This window comes from Tursiops truncatus, chromosome 15, assembly GCF_011762595.2.
Source record: "Tursiops truncatus isolate mTurTru1 chromosome 15, mTurTru1.mat.Y, whole genome shotgun sequence".
In the NCBI taxonomy this organism is placed as follows: domain Eukaryota; kingdom Metazoa; phylum Chordata; class Mammalia; order Artiodactyla; family Delphinidae; genus Tursiops; species Tursiops truncatus.
This window is the reverse complement of record NC_047048.1, coordinates 55,989,495-56,002,044: the sequence shown is the minus strand read 5'-3', so window position 1 is coordinate 56,002,044 and position 12,550 is coordinate 55,989,495.

The window sequence follows — 12,550 nt, the reverse complement described above, 5'->3', positions numbered from 1 at the left end:
GAATATCCACATCAACATTATTCATAATAGTTATTCACATTGAGTTGTGAATGTCCATCAACTGATGACAGGATAAGAAAAATGTGATATATCCATACAATGGAATATTATTTAGCCATTAAAAGAATGAAACCTAATACATGCTACAGTATGGATGAACTTTGAAAACATTATACTATTTATATATAAAGAATTCATATACAAAAGACCTCATAGAGTATAATTTCATTTACATGAAGTACCCAGACTAGACAAATCTATAGAGACAGACAGCCCTGTGTAGGGCTGGGTGAGTGATGAGGAGCTAGAGGGGTGATAGCTAAGGCATACAGAATTCTTTTTGGGGGAATGAAATGTTCCAAAATCGATTATGGTGATGGTTGCACAAATCTGTGAATATACTAAAAGCCATTGACTTGTATACCTTAAGTGGGGAATTATATGGTATGCAAATTAAATACCTTAATAAAGCTGTTTTTTTTTTTTTGAAGCTGAGTATTGTGTATTCTGAGAAGAGAAATGGGTAGCTTTGTAACTATCAATGATGCCTGGAATTCCTAAGGGGATAAGGAACGTTTTGATGAGGCATTGTAAACTTGTGGTTTTAGTGTGTGCAGAAATATGTGTGACTTTGATTTACATTTTGAGTATCTGTGAAGCAAGAAAGTCTCAGAATTCCTTACCCCAAAGGGGGGTGACCTTGCATAAGGAATTGTTGCTGCCATTGGTCAGACCAAATAGCAAGACCACTGGCAATGGTCCAAGAGTCTTAAAAAGTGTGTAGATAGGGCCAATTGTTGGCCAAAGTATCCAGTGCTAAGATGACTACCTGAAGTTTGGCCAACTGTGCTGACCCTTGAGTCCTGTCCTTTATCAGGGTTATCCTGGTTAAGGTATGAAAAGCAGCAACTTTCCATTAATCTCTGTTTTGTGTGATGGTGTCTGTAAGATATATGGACTACCTTTCCTATTTATTCATTCGATTCCAGGGGCTGCCCAGGTAGCCAAGGGGTGACCTCATTCAGCATCATGGCTTTTGGCAAGGGACTGAGGACAGGGGCGACCACTGCCTCCTGCAAGTAGAACTCACCAGAGGGCCCCAATTTAGCTCTATTCCGTAGGTACCATTTCTGTTTTTGCAAGAAGGCCTCAGTAAGTTATGCTGAGCTTTTGGGGGGCTGCTTCCATGACCCAAGGCATAATGGGCAGCTGGGTATGGAGGGTCACAGGCTCAGAGTCTGTGAGAGCCTCTGTTTCCAGAAGAGTTCTGTATGCAGCCAGCACTTGCCATTCTAATGGTATATGGGGCTAGGGAGGGCAATGCATCAAAAACCCATGGACAATTCATGACCATTGTGGTTGGTCCAGAGACTTTGGGAGGCATGAGAAAGCCTCTATAGTGAAGGAGTCTTTGGAGGAGGGGTATGAAGAGGAGTGCCTGTTGTAATGCAATTTGGACATGTTCTAGAGCTTTTTGTTGTAAGCTCCCCATTCAAGGTGGGCTGATTGGTGAAAAACAGTATACAGGGGCTTAAGAAAAATTTGTAAATTAGGAATATGTTGCTTCCAGAATCCAAAAAGACATAAAAGATATCAGGCTTCTTTTAATGTTGTAGGTGCTAGAGTCAATAGCTGTTTCTTAACAGTGTCAGGGACAAAGTGACCCTTGGCTGACCAGATAAATTCAGGTGATGGGTCTTGTACTATGTGTGGGGCAATGGCCTATTCCCTTAGTTGTGAATTCCTTTGTATTTTTATGTCCTGAATGAGTGTGTCAAATGAATTTCCTTGGAGGAGGAGGATGTCACCAGTGCGATATCATGCCTGTGCTCCTGGAAAAAATTGGATGTGGTTAAGATCTTGCCTGGAAAGATTGGGTGTGATGGCAGAGCTGTGGAAGTACCCCCTTGGAGCCAGGTAAAGGTGAATTGTTTCTCTCTGAAGGGGAAGAAGCTGTTGAGATAGGTACTGAACAAAACACATTAGCCAACTCTCTAATAGCAAAATATGTTCTAGTTGCTGATTGGATTTAGTCAGTAATTTAAATATTGGATATGGGGGTCTTATTGGGCAAGACCACAGTATTAAGATTATGGTAATCCACTGTGAGGGACCATTAATTCTTTCTAGGTTTATGAACAGGCTGTTAAATGGAAAAACAGTGGAGAATCACCCCTTCTCTAAAAAAGTCTTGTATAATGGGTTTTTAAAAAATTTTATTTATTTACTTTTGGCTGCATTGGGTCTTTGTTTTTGTGCACGGGCTTTCTCTAGTTGCGGTGAGCGGGGGCTACTCTTCGTTGCGGTGCATGGACTCAACTGCAGTGGCTTCTCTTGTTGCAGAGCACCGGCTCTAGGCATGTGGGCTTCAGTAGTTGTGGCACATGGGCTCAGTAGTTGTGGCACATGGGCTCAGTAGTTGTGGCACCCGGGCTTAGTTGCTCCACGGCATGTGGGATCTTCCCAGACTATGGCTCAAAACCATGTCCCCTGCATTGGCAGGCAGATTCTTAACCACTGTGCCACCAGGGTTAGGGAAGATGGAAGCCTATTGGGTTCCATTTTGCCAAGCTGATTGTTAAGTGCCAAAGACTTAATTTAATTGTATCAATCATTGGGTGAGAGCATCCATGCCCACTATGGAATATTTTAGGGCAGTGGGTGCTATGACTGTAGAAAATTTAGTCAAGGCAATGGTTAAGGTGAGGCATACCTGTTTCTACTCTATTTTATGTTTAGTGACTGCCCCCTAAGATTATAGAGGGTATCTCATTTAAATTTAGTGTGATTCCCTGGTGTAAGTATAATTTGAACTCCTGTCTTAAGGCATGAAAGTTTGCCAATTGGTGATTTTCAGCAGATGTGAAAGTTAATTCAGAACCCATGTTGCAGACTTGCAAAAACCTATTAGCACCCTTATATCCTTTTACTGTATATATTTTTTTTCCGAATCATTTTTATTTCATGTTAAATTCTTTAAAACTATTTTCAACTATGAAACATTTTTAATATACATAAAAGTATAAAAATAATATAACAAATGCCTTTGTACTCACCACTGAGATTAATAGAGGTCAACTTTTGTCATATTTGCCTTAGAGCTTTTTTTTAAAATAAATTTATTTATTTTATTTTATTTATTTTTGGCCGCATTGGGTCTTCGTTGCTGCGTGCGGGCTTTCTCTAGTTGCGGCAAGTGGGGGCTACTCTTCGTTGCGGTGTGCGGGCTTCTCATTGTGGTGGCTTCCCTTGCTGCGGAGCACAGGCTCTAGGCTCGTGGGCTTCAGTAGTTGTGGCTCACGGGCACTAGAGCCCAGGCTCCGTAGTTGTGGCGCATGGGCTTAGTTGCTCCGTGGCATGTGGGATCTTCCTGGACCAGGGCTCGAACCCGTGTCCCCTGCATTGGCAGGCAGATTCTTAACTACTGAGCCACCAGGGAAGCCTGCCTTAGAGCTTTTTACAATAAAAAAACTAAAAGTCATCCTCTTCTCCCTCTCTTTCTTTTTCCCTCCCTAAGGGTTACCATTATCCTGAAATTCCTGTGTCATATCCATGCATGTTTTACTTTTACATTTTATATTTACTTAAATGTACTACATTTAAATAATATATATGTGAAATTTTTACATAAAGTATTTTACATTATATGAATCGTTTTGCAACTTGAAACAATGAAAAATGTAAAGCATCTAATTGTCCCTCAGCAAACAAAAAGGTAAGCAAACTATGATTTAATCATACTATAGAATGTTTAATAGTAGTTAGAAATGAATGAACTAGTCTATTTTAGCAACATGATAAATGAAAAAGGCAAGTTGTATGTATTCTTTTAGCAAATTTTGGATTTCCAGTCAGGCCATTTCGAATTTAGACTTATGTTTTTATTTTCTCCCCCTGTATCCAGGTATCTTGTGGGGGAGGTGGTTAGTGACTATACTTTGGGACAGATCTCCTCTACCCTTCTCATATTTATAAATTTCTTCCTCTAGAGAGCCTCAAATTAGCATCATCAGAGTTAGAGGCCTCCTGCCTGGTAACTGTCACCTTATTGGCTAAGGAACCACAGCCTAAGCAGGGAGCGGAGTTGTGTTGATAAGACATCACACTCAGTTGATGTCAGAGTCTCTTTTGGTCCCTTTTACAGTTGTTCAATGGGGTCATGGTATCCTCTAGCCCTTTAAGAGGGGCAGGGATAAAGCATTTGAGGCACTTTTCACGAGGGTTTGTGCCTTGGGGTGCCATGGTGTCTTCTCCATCACCTTTTGCACTGACAGCAGCAGCAGAAGAACTTGAAACTCATAGGTCCTAGTGAACCACCTGCTTTTAGGAATGTGGTCCTCAGCAGGCCACATAGTGACTGTCCTCTTTCACATGAGCGAGCATCACTGGGTCTGACTATTGCACAGGACATTGGTCACACAACCAATAGTTACAGTGTAAGAGTCATTCCCCTGAGCCTAGTGTCAGCCATAGTTTTTGCTGGAATTGAGACATACAATTCAATGAGACACATATCTAGGTCCACGCCAAGGTACACAACCCAGGACCATTTTAAGGAGGGCCCCAATCTCATACTTCTGTCCCTAAATGCCAACGATTGAAACTTCCCAACACAGGCTGGTAAAATCTATAGCTGGTGCTCAATAGGACTCAGCAAATGCAGCACAAACACCATAGCTCAAAACACAAGCTAAAAAGCAAGCAGCAGAGCCAGTTAACATGCCACAACAAGAGAAGAGAGACCTCCTGTAGTTGTGGTCATCACTTAGACACCCTGCTTGCTATGCTATGCTGGGGTTCATCCTGACTCCTTGGGTTGATAACACATGTTGAAATATTGAGGAATGATGTGTCGTGATGTCTGCAACTGGCTTTGAAAAGCTTCATCCTGAAGGCAGTGGGGAGCCATTGAGGGCTTTAGGCAGGGGAGGGACAGGTTGATTTGGACCAGAGAAAAATCACTAGTGGAGGGGAGCAATGTGCTGCAGTGAGGAGGAAGGGATGGAAGTGCGAGAAGTGTGGTGGGATGAGTTTCAGGTAACCATTTGAACAGTCCAAGAAGAGCTGAAGAAGCTCCCACTCTGTGGTGGTGGGTGATGGGGAGGGAGGCAGTACAGGGGAGGGAATGAGGGCAAGACTCCCTCATTTTGGGGAACATAGTACCAGTGGCTCAAAAAAAAAAATGTAGCTCGGAGCCAGTCTACTTGGGTTCAGGCAGCAACTGGGCATGTTATTTAACCTCTGTGTGCCTCAGTTTCCTTATTTGTAAATGGGATGTACTCATTTACAAGGGCTTCCATAACAAAGTACCACAAACTGGGTGGCTTAAGCAACATAAATTTATTTTCTCACAGTTCTGAAGGCTAGAAGTCTGAGTTCAAGGTGTCAGTAGGCTTGGTTTCTTCTGAGGCCTCTTTTCTTGGCTTGTAGATGGCCATCTCCTCCCTTCTCTTCATATGGTCCTCCCTCCATATGTGTCTGTCCAAATTTATTCTTCTTATAAGGACATCAGTCATATTGGTTTAAAGCCTACCCTAATGACCTCATTTTAACTTTTTAAATTTTTTCTTTGATGTGGACCATTTTTAAAGTCTTTACTGAATTTGTTTCAATATTGCGTCTGCTTTATGTTTTGTTTTTTTGGCCCTGAGGCAGGTGGGATCTTAGCTCCCCCAACCAGGGATTGAACCCGCACCCCCTGCATAGGAAGGTGAAGTCTTAACCACTGGACCTCCAGGGAAGTCACCTCATTTTAACTTAATTACCTCTTTAAAGACCTTATCTTCAAACACAGTCACATTATGAGCTTATTGGAGGTTAGGACTTCAAATGTGAATTTTGGGGAGACACAACTCAGCTCATCCAGGAGGATAATAACAGAATTTACTTCACAGACTTGTGAGAATTAATTGAATTAGAACATGTAAAGTCTCAGAACAGTGATGAAAAATGTTTTCTATTGCTAAAGATGACATATAAAATGACGTGGAAATGAGGCAGCCATTTCACAGATGCCCCAAAGCTCCTGCCCCCTCCGGAAGTGGCTCGTTTGAGTCCTAACAGTTCTCAGAGCCCAGAACCTTCAGAAGCATTCCCCATTTGCTTTGGGTGTCTCTGAGATTGTAGCTCTCAAGGGTCAAAATCCTCTTTAATCCCCTTTTTCCCACTGGGCAGCCTGACAGGGTAGTCCCATGAAAGCAACTAAGCCTATGGTTCTCAAAGTGTGGTTTCTAGACCATCAGCATCACCTGGAAACTTGCTAGAAAGGCAAATTCTTGGGCCCACCCCAGACCTACTGAGTCAGAATCTTTGTGTTTTAATAATCCCTCCAGATGAGAACCCTCCAGTGTCGCTCCAAGCGCTTGTTTGAAGGGATCAAATCTGTTGAAATACCACTTGGGGGCAGCACAGGACTGTGAGGTAAGCACAGGCTCATTAAGAGCAACCCACTTTTGCTTTTAATGCAGAAGCCTCCCCCTGCCTTTCCTGACTCCAGTCTTGCCCCAAGCCCCACTCAGTTCCCCCCACAAGGCCAGAGAAACCTCTAGAAACCTCAAACCTGATTGTGACACTGGTTCAGAATTTTTCAGCAGCTCCCTATGGCACTAAAGGCCTTTTAACTTCCCAGTAGCATCTCCTGTCTCCTGCATCTTGCTCATCCTCATGCTCTCTTTGTATCTTCCCTGGAGTCGGACTGACCTGGGTTTGAATTTCAGCTCTGCCATTTACCATCTGGGTGTGGCTTGGGCAAGACACATCATTCTGAGCCTCAGTTTCCTCATTGGTGAAATGGGGGCAATTAATAAGACTTTTCTCATAGGGCTATTATTAGAGACAGCTTGTTTATAAAGGAATTCTGGCCTACGATCTCACAAACAGGGCACAGTATGCAGCATCTCTGCTTCCCCTCATGTACTGCCAAGCACAACGTACAGTCAGACTCCACAGGCTTCGTGCCAGGTGCAGTGGATGCTATCTGAGCCCCACTCATTTCCCCAATGTTATGACTGCCACCAGCCAGCACCTGTATCTCTTTGTCTGGGGCTTTTACTGGCTGCTGGTACCCACTGTGGTTCCAGGACCATAAAACTTTGTACAATGGAGGTAATACTAGTGCCTACCTCATAGCACTGCTAGGAGAGCCTTGTTAGTGCCCTGCATAGAATTTTGCTGTTGGGGAGACATAGCACTAGCCTTTCTCTTGTCCATCTCTGTACTCTCCTACCCACAGGAGTGGCCATGTAAGCATATCAGGCAGTGAATGAGGGATGGGAGACCTGAACGGGTCTGGCTCGCTGGTGGCTCCTTGCTCTACCATTCCTGACCTCCTGCCCTTGGGCCACCCAGGGTGGCTCCTGTCTACCCCCTTTCAGACACCTAAGATGCTTGAGTTGTGTCATAGGATGTAAGAGGACCCCAGGCACTGGGGGCTGCCAAATAACCCTGGCACCCTTGGCAGGGCAGTTGGTGCTGTGTGCGCTCTCAAAATCTGGACCATCTCAGGCTGAAGACCTGGAGGTGAGGCAGCCCCTCAGCCCACAGCCTGCAGGGCCAAGGGCAAACGACCTTCTCCAACAGTCACTGATATCAGGATGCTACTCTTTTCTGTGGCTGCCTCCTGGGGTTTGTTTTGCCTTTGGTCTTCATGTTCTTGGTGGAGCTACCCTGGGTGCAGTAGGCATGCATCTACCTGGCCTACAAGGGACTCCAAAAGCATACTCCCCACCCCCAGCCTAAATATCTCCCCTACCAGCCTGTCATATTCTGACTCTGCATGAAACCCTGTGGGGTAAGCATTGCCCTCTTCCAGGTACTTTGAAAATGTTAGCAAACTGCACTCAGGACCAGCTGTATGATTTGTGGAGCCCTGTGTAAAATGCAGATGCATGGGTTCTTGTTCAAAAATTATGAAGAATTTCAAGACAGTGACAGTGGAGCATTAAGCCACGTGTGGGGCTTTGTGTGACTGTACAGATTACACACACACGAAGCTGCCTCTGACTGCAGCCCTTACTTCTTAGCGTGATGGAGCTTGTCAGCAACTTTACTTGTACCAAGGAGGAGCCCTGGAGCTGCTCAGAGAAAAAGTCAAAATGTGTCCTTTACTCAGCTCAGGACGACTATTGTCTCAGAGATACTTGAATCAAGTGTTCTCTGCGCACCTAGCCTTTCTCACTGGGCTGCCTCCCAGGCTCCTGGAGTCCTGGTAGCATATAGGGCCTTTTCTGCCTCTGGCCTGGCTGATCCCCAGGGTGGGTCCTTACTCACCTTTCTCTACTGCTGTATTTGCCTTGTCTGCTCTGGGATATGGGTCTGATCCCTTGAGTTCCCATTCCTCTGTCCTGGCCACCAGACCTCTGGATTTAGATCTCAGCAGCCCCTGGAGAGTACCCCAGACAGACTCCCCATGCATAGGGCTCCTCTAGGCTCTCTCCAGGCCTACTCCCCCAGCTTCTCCCAGCCCAAGAGGCTGATCTGTGTGACTACTCCAGTGGGCTGCCTTTACTCTGGCTTCTGGTTGGGTGTGACTAATCCTGTCAGCAGCAGGAAATTGCAGGGAGGGAGAAATGAGAGAGGTGGAACATTTATTCCCCCAGCTCCCTCCTGGAGCCTCCCGGGCCCTGGCTGTGTCTGTCTCCTAGGTCACAACTTCTTGTCAGGCAGCCATCTCCATGTAGCCCTCTCTGCCTCCAGGTTTTAAACCTCCTGGCTAACAGCTCCCTCCCCTTGGCCTGTCAGAACCGGGGTGGGGTGGTCATAGAATCCAGCTGTCTCTACTGTTCCTTCCCTTGAGATTTTCCCATATGCTCCCTAAACTTTTGTAAACTGTCCCTTTATTAAACTCTCCCAGAATTATCCTAATTTGAATTTGCATCTATTTCCTTCTGGGACCCTGACTGATACTGAAATTGAGTGCCCCTAAAACGGAGTTCCTCTGCCGAGTTTATGGTTAACCTCTCTATCCAAAACTTCATTCAGTTTCTTGTCCTGCACTTGTTCCCCTCAAGATTAAGGAGCATCAAAGAAAAGGGTGGATTCAAACTGAGCAGGACCCCTTGGGGCCCTCCCATATATAAAAGCCTTTCCATGACCCCTATGTCTTGTTTCTAGGAAAAAGGCTTCAGCCTCTTAGACTTTCTCTAAGTTCCAAAGGGCATAATTAGGAGAGGAAGGGACTGCAGAAACAAAGGAAAATCAGCCAAGAAATAACAGTGCAGCGACAAAGCAGAGTCCTAGTTCCTTCTCAAGGGATATACAGAACAATCTGATACTTGCCTTTGAGTTGTTCTGCAGCATCTACGCCCCTCCCGCCCCCCCACCCCGGCCCCTGGCCAGGTGGAGGAGGTAACTACATGCTGAGACCCCAGACTGGTTGGAATCAGAAGGTTGATGACTGAGATTGCTGGAACACCACCCTGCTACCTCACCACCAACCAATCAGAAGAAAGTCATGTACCCTGCAGCCTTTGAGAATTTCGGGTCTTTTGAGCTTGAGCCACCCATACAGTAAGTCTCCTACATATGAACCAGTGGTGTTCTGAGAGCGTGTTTGTAAGACCAATTTGTGCATAAGTCCAGCAAAGCTAGCCTAGGTACCCAATTAATACAATCAGCTATATAGTACTGTACTATAATAGGTTTATAATACTTTTCACACACAAACAGCTCAATATCAAAAAACCAAGCAACTCAATCCAAAAATGGGCAGAAGACCTAAACAGAGATTTCTACAGAGAAGATATACAGATTGCCAACAAACACATGAAAGAATGCTCAACATCATTAATCATTAGAGAAATGCAAATCAAAACTACAATGAGATATCATCTCACACCAGTCAGAATGGCCATCATCAAAAAATCTACAAACAATAAATGCTGGAGAGGGTGTGGAGAAAAGGGAACTCTCTTGCACTGTTGGTGGGAATGTAAATTGATACAGCCACTATGGAGAACAGTATGGAGGTTCCTTAAAAAACTACAAATAGAACTACCATATGATCCAGCAATCCCACTACTGGGCATATACCCTGAGAAAACCATAATTCAAAAAGAATCATGTACTACAATGTTCATTGCAGCTCTATTTACAATAGCCAGGACATGGAAGCAACCTAAGTGTCCATCGACAGAGGAATGGATAAAGAAGATGTGGCACATATATACAATGAAATATTACTCAGCCATAAAAAGAAATGAAATTGAGTTATTTATAGTGAGGTGGATGGACCTAGAGTACACTCTGTAGTGAAGGATGGACCTTCACTACAGAGTGAAGTAAGTCAGAAAGAGAAAAACAAATACCGTATGCTAACACATATATATGGAATCTAAAAAAAAAAATGGTCATGAAGATCCTAGGGGCAAGATGGGAATAAAGACACAGACCTACTAGAGAATGGACTTGAGGATATGGGGAGGGGGAAGGGTAAGCTGGGACAAAGTGAGAGAGAGGCATGGACATATGTACACTACCAAACGTAAAATAGATAGCTAGTGGGAAGCAGCCGCATGGCACAGGGAGATCAGCTCGGTGGTTTGTGACCACCTGGAGGGGTGGGATAGGGAGGGTGGGAGGGAGGGAGATTCAAGAGGGAAGAGATATGGGAACATATGTATATGTATAACTGATTCACTTTGTCGTAAAGCAGAAACTAACACACCATTGTAAAGCAATTATACTCCAATAAAGATGTTAAAAAGAAACACAAAAAAGAAAACACTTTTAATATTACAGAACAGTACCTTGAATAGTACAGTACAACAGCTGGCACACAGGGGCTGGCATCAAGTGAACAGGCAAGAAGAGTTACTGACTGGAGGAGGGAGAGGAGGTGAGAGATGGTAGAGCTGAAGGATTGTCAGCAGTAGGAGATACCAGCTACATCACCGCTGCTACATCTTAACAGTACCAGCTACATCACTGCTGCTTTTACCCTTGCTTCTGGACATCCTGGGCTTGAAATAAAGATACTGTACTACTGTACTCTATACAGTACTGTACAGTAAAGTACACAAAAGCACAGCCACTTGCAGAGGATGCATGCACGTGACAGTGTATGCCAGACATATGAACTAACTTACATGATTGGACACATGAATGTACGTTTGCGTCTTTGAAAGTTCGCAGCTTGAAGGTTTGTAAGTAGGGTACTTACTGTACTCTTTGCTTGGTGTGTGCGATAAATGCTATACTTTCCTCACTACAACCCGGTGTCAGTAAATTGGCTTTGTGGTGTGGCAGGTGAGCTGACCCAATTTCGGTTTGGTAACAGTACAAGGATCTTTGTTCTCTGTTGTACCCCCTATCTATGTAGCACCCAATCCGTAGAAACAGCCAAGTCAAGGCGTGAGTACCCAGGAACTCAGTTATTTGGAAAGCACCCAAGGAGAAGTGGGGACTCTCCCTCATGTTGCCCCAGACATGTCTACCATACCTTCCATCCACAGCTAATTGGGAACCAGGGCCCTAGACGTCGTGTCTTTTCCTTCTTCAGCTTCAGGGTCTAATGGAGGAAAGATGGGTCCCTCAGCCAGAGCACCCTACCCCCGAACAGGTCCCCTTTGATCAGGCAACCAGGTAACCAGACAAACAGATAATTAGAAAACAAGGCCACCAGATAACCAGACAACAAGGCAAGCAGAAAAGTAGGCAGCATTCTCTGAGGTGCACATCTGCTGGTTTTGCTGCTCCACTTCCATTCTACCTTTTCCTAGTAGAAGATTTTCCCTTGGGGAGCCTCTCTTCCCTCACTCTCAGCCCCCTAGCTCACCTTCGACCTAAGCCTAAGCCAGTTAGCCAGTCAGGCTTAACCAAAGCTGATCCAGGACCTAAGTAACCAGAAAGTGTTTCTTTCTTGTTGGATCTGCTAAGAGGCAGTGAGATCTGGAGCTGCGGCCACCCGTTTAAATCCAGGGTGGGAGCCAACCTGGGGGAAGGCAAGGCTGAGAGACAGTCATTGTTTGAGCCCTGATTAAGCCATTCCTGAAGCTAGCTACCCTGGGACCTTTCAGTTATATGAATCAATGAATTCCCTTTTTGCTTAAAGCCAGTTTATATAGAGTGTTCATTCCCTTGTGTGTGATAAGAAATATACACCCTTGAACAACAAGGGCATAAATCCAAGTATAATTTACAGTTGTTCTGAGGTTTCTTCACATCCTCGGAGTCAACCAACTGCACATCATGTTGTCCTGTAGTATTTACTATTGAAAAATATCCATGTATAAGTGGACCCACACAGTTCAAACCCACGTTGTTCAAGGGTCAACTGTATGTTTGATCTTTGTTCCTGGCACAGAGCTTTTAAAACCTCTGTAATTTCCTAAGTGATGAATGTCTGTTGTTATTAATAACAAGCCCTTTCTATCACACTTGAGTTTATGTTAATGAGGTAACTTAGGGTAGGGTCCCCACAGAGTCTCTGGATAGGGAGTGTTTCCTGACATCACCCAGTGTACCTCTTCATCTGATGGTTCATTTCTATCCTTTATAATAACCTAGTAATCGTAAGTGTTCCCCTGAGTTAGTGAGCCATTGTAGCAAATTA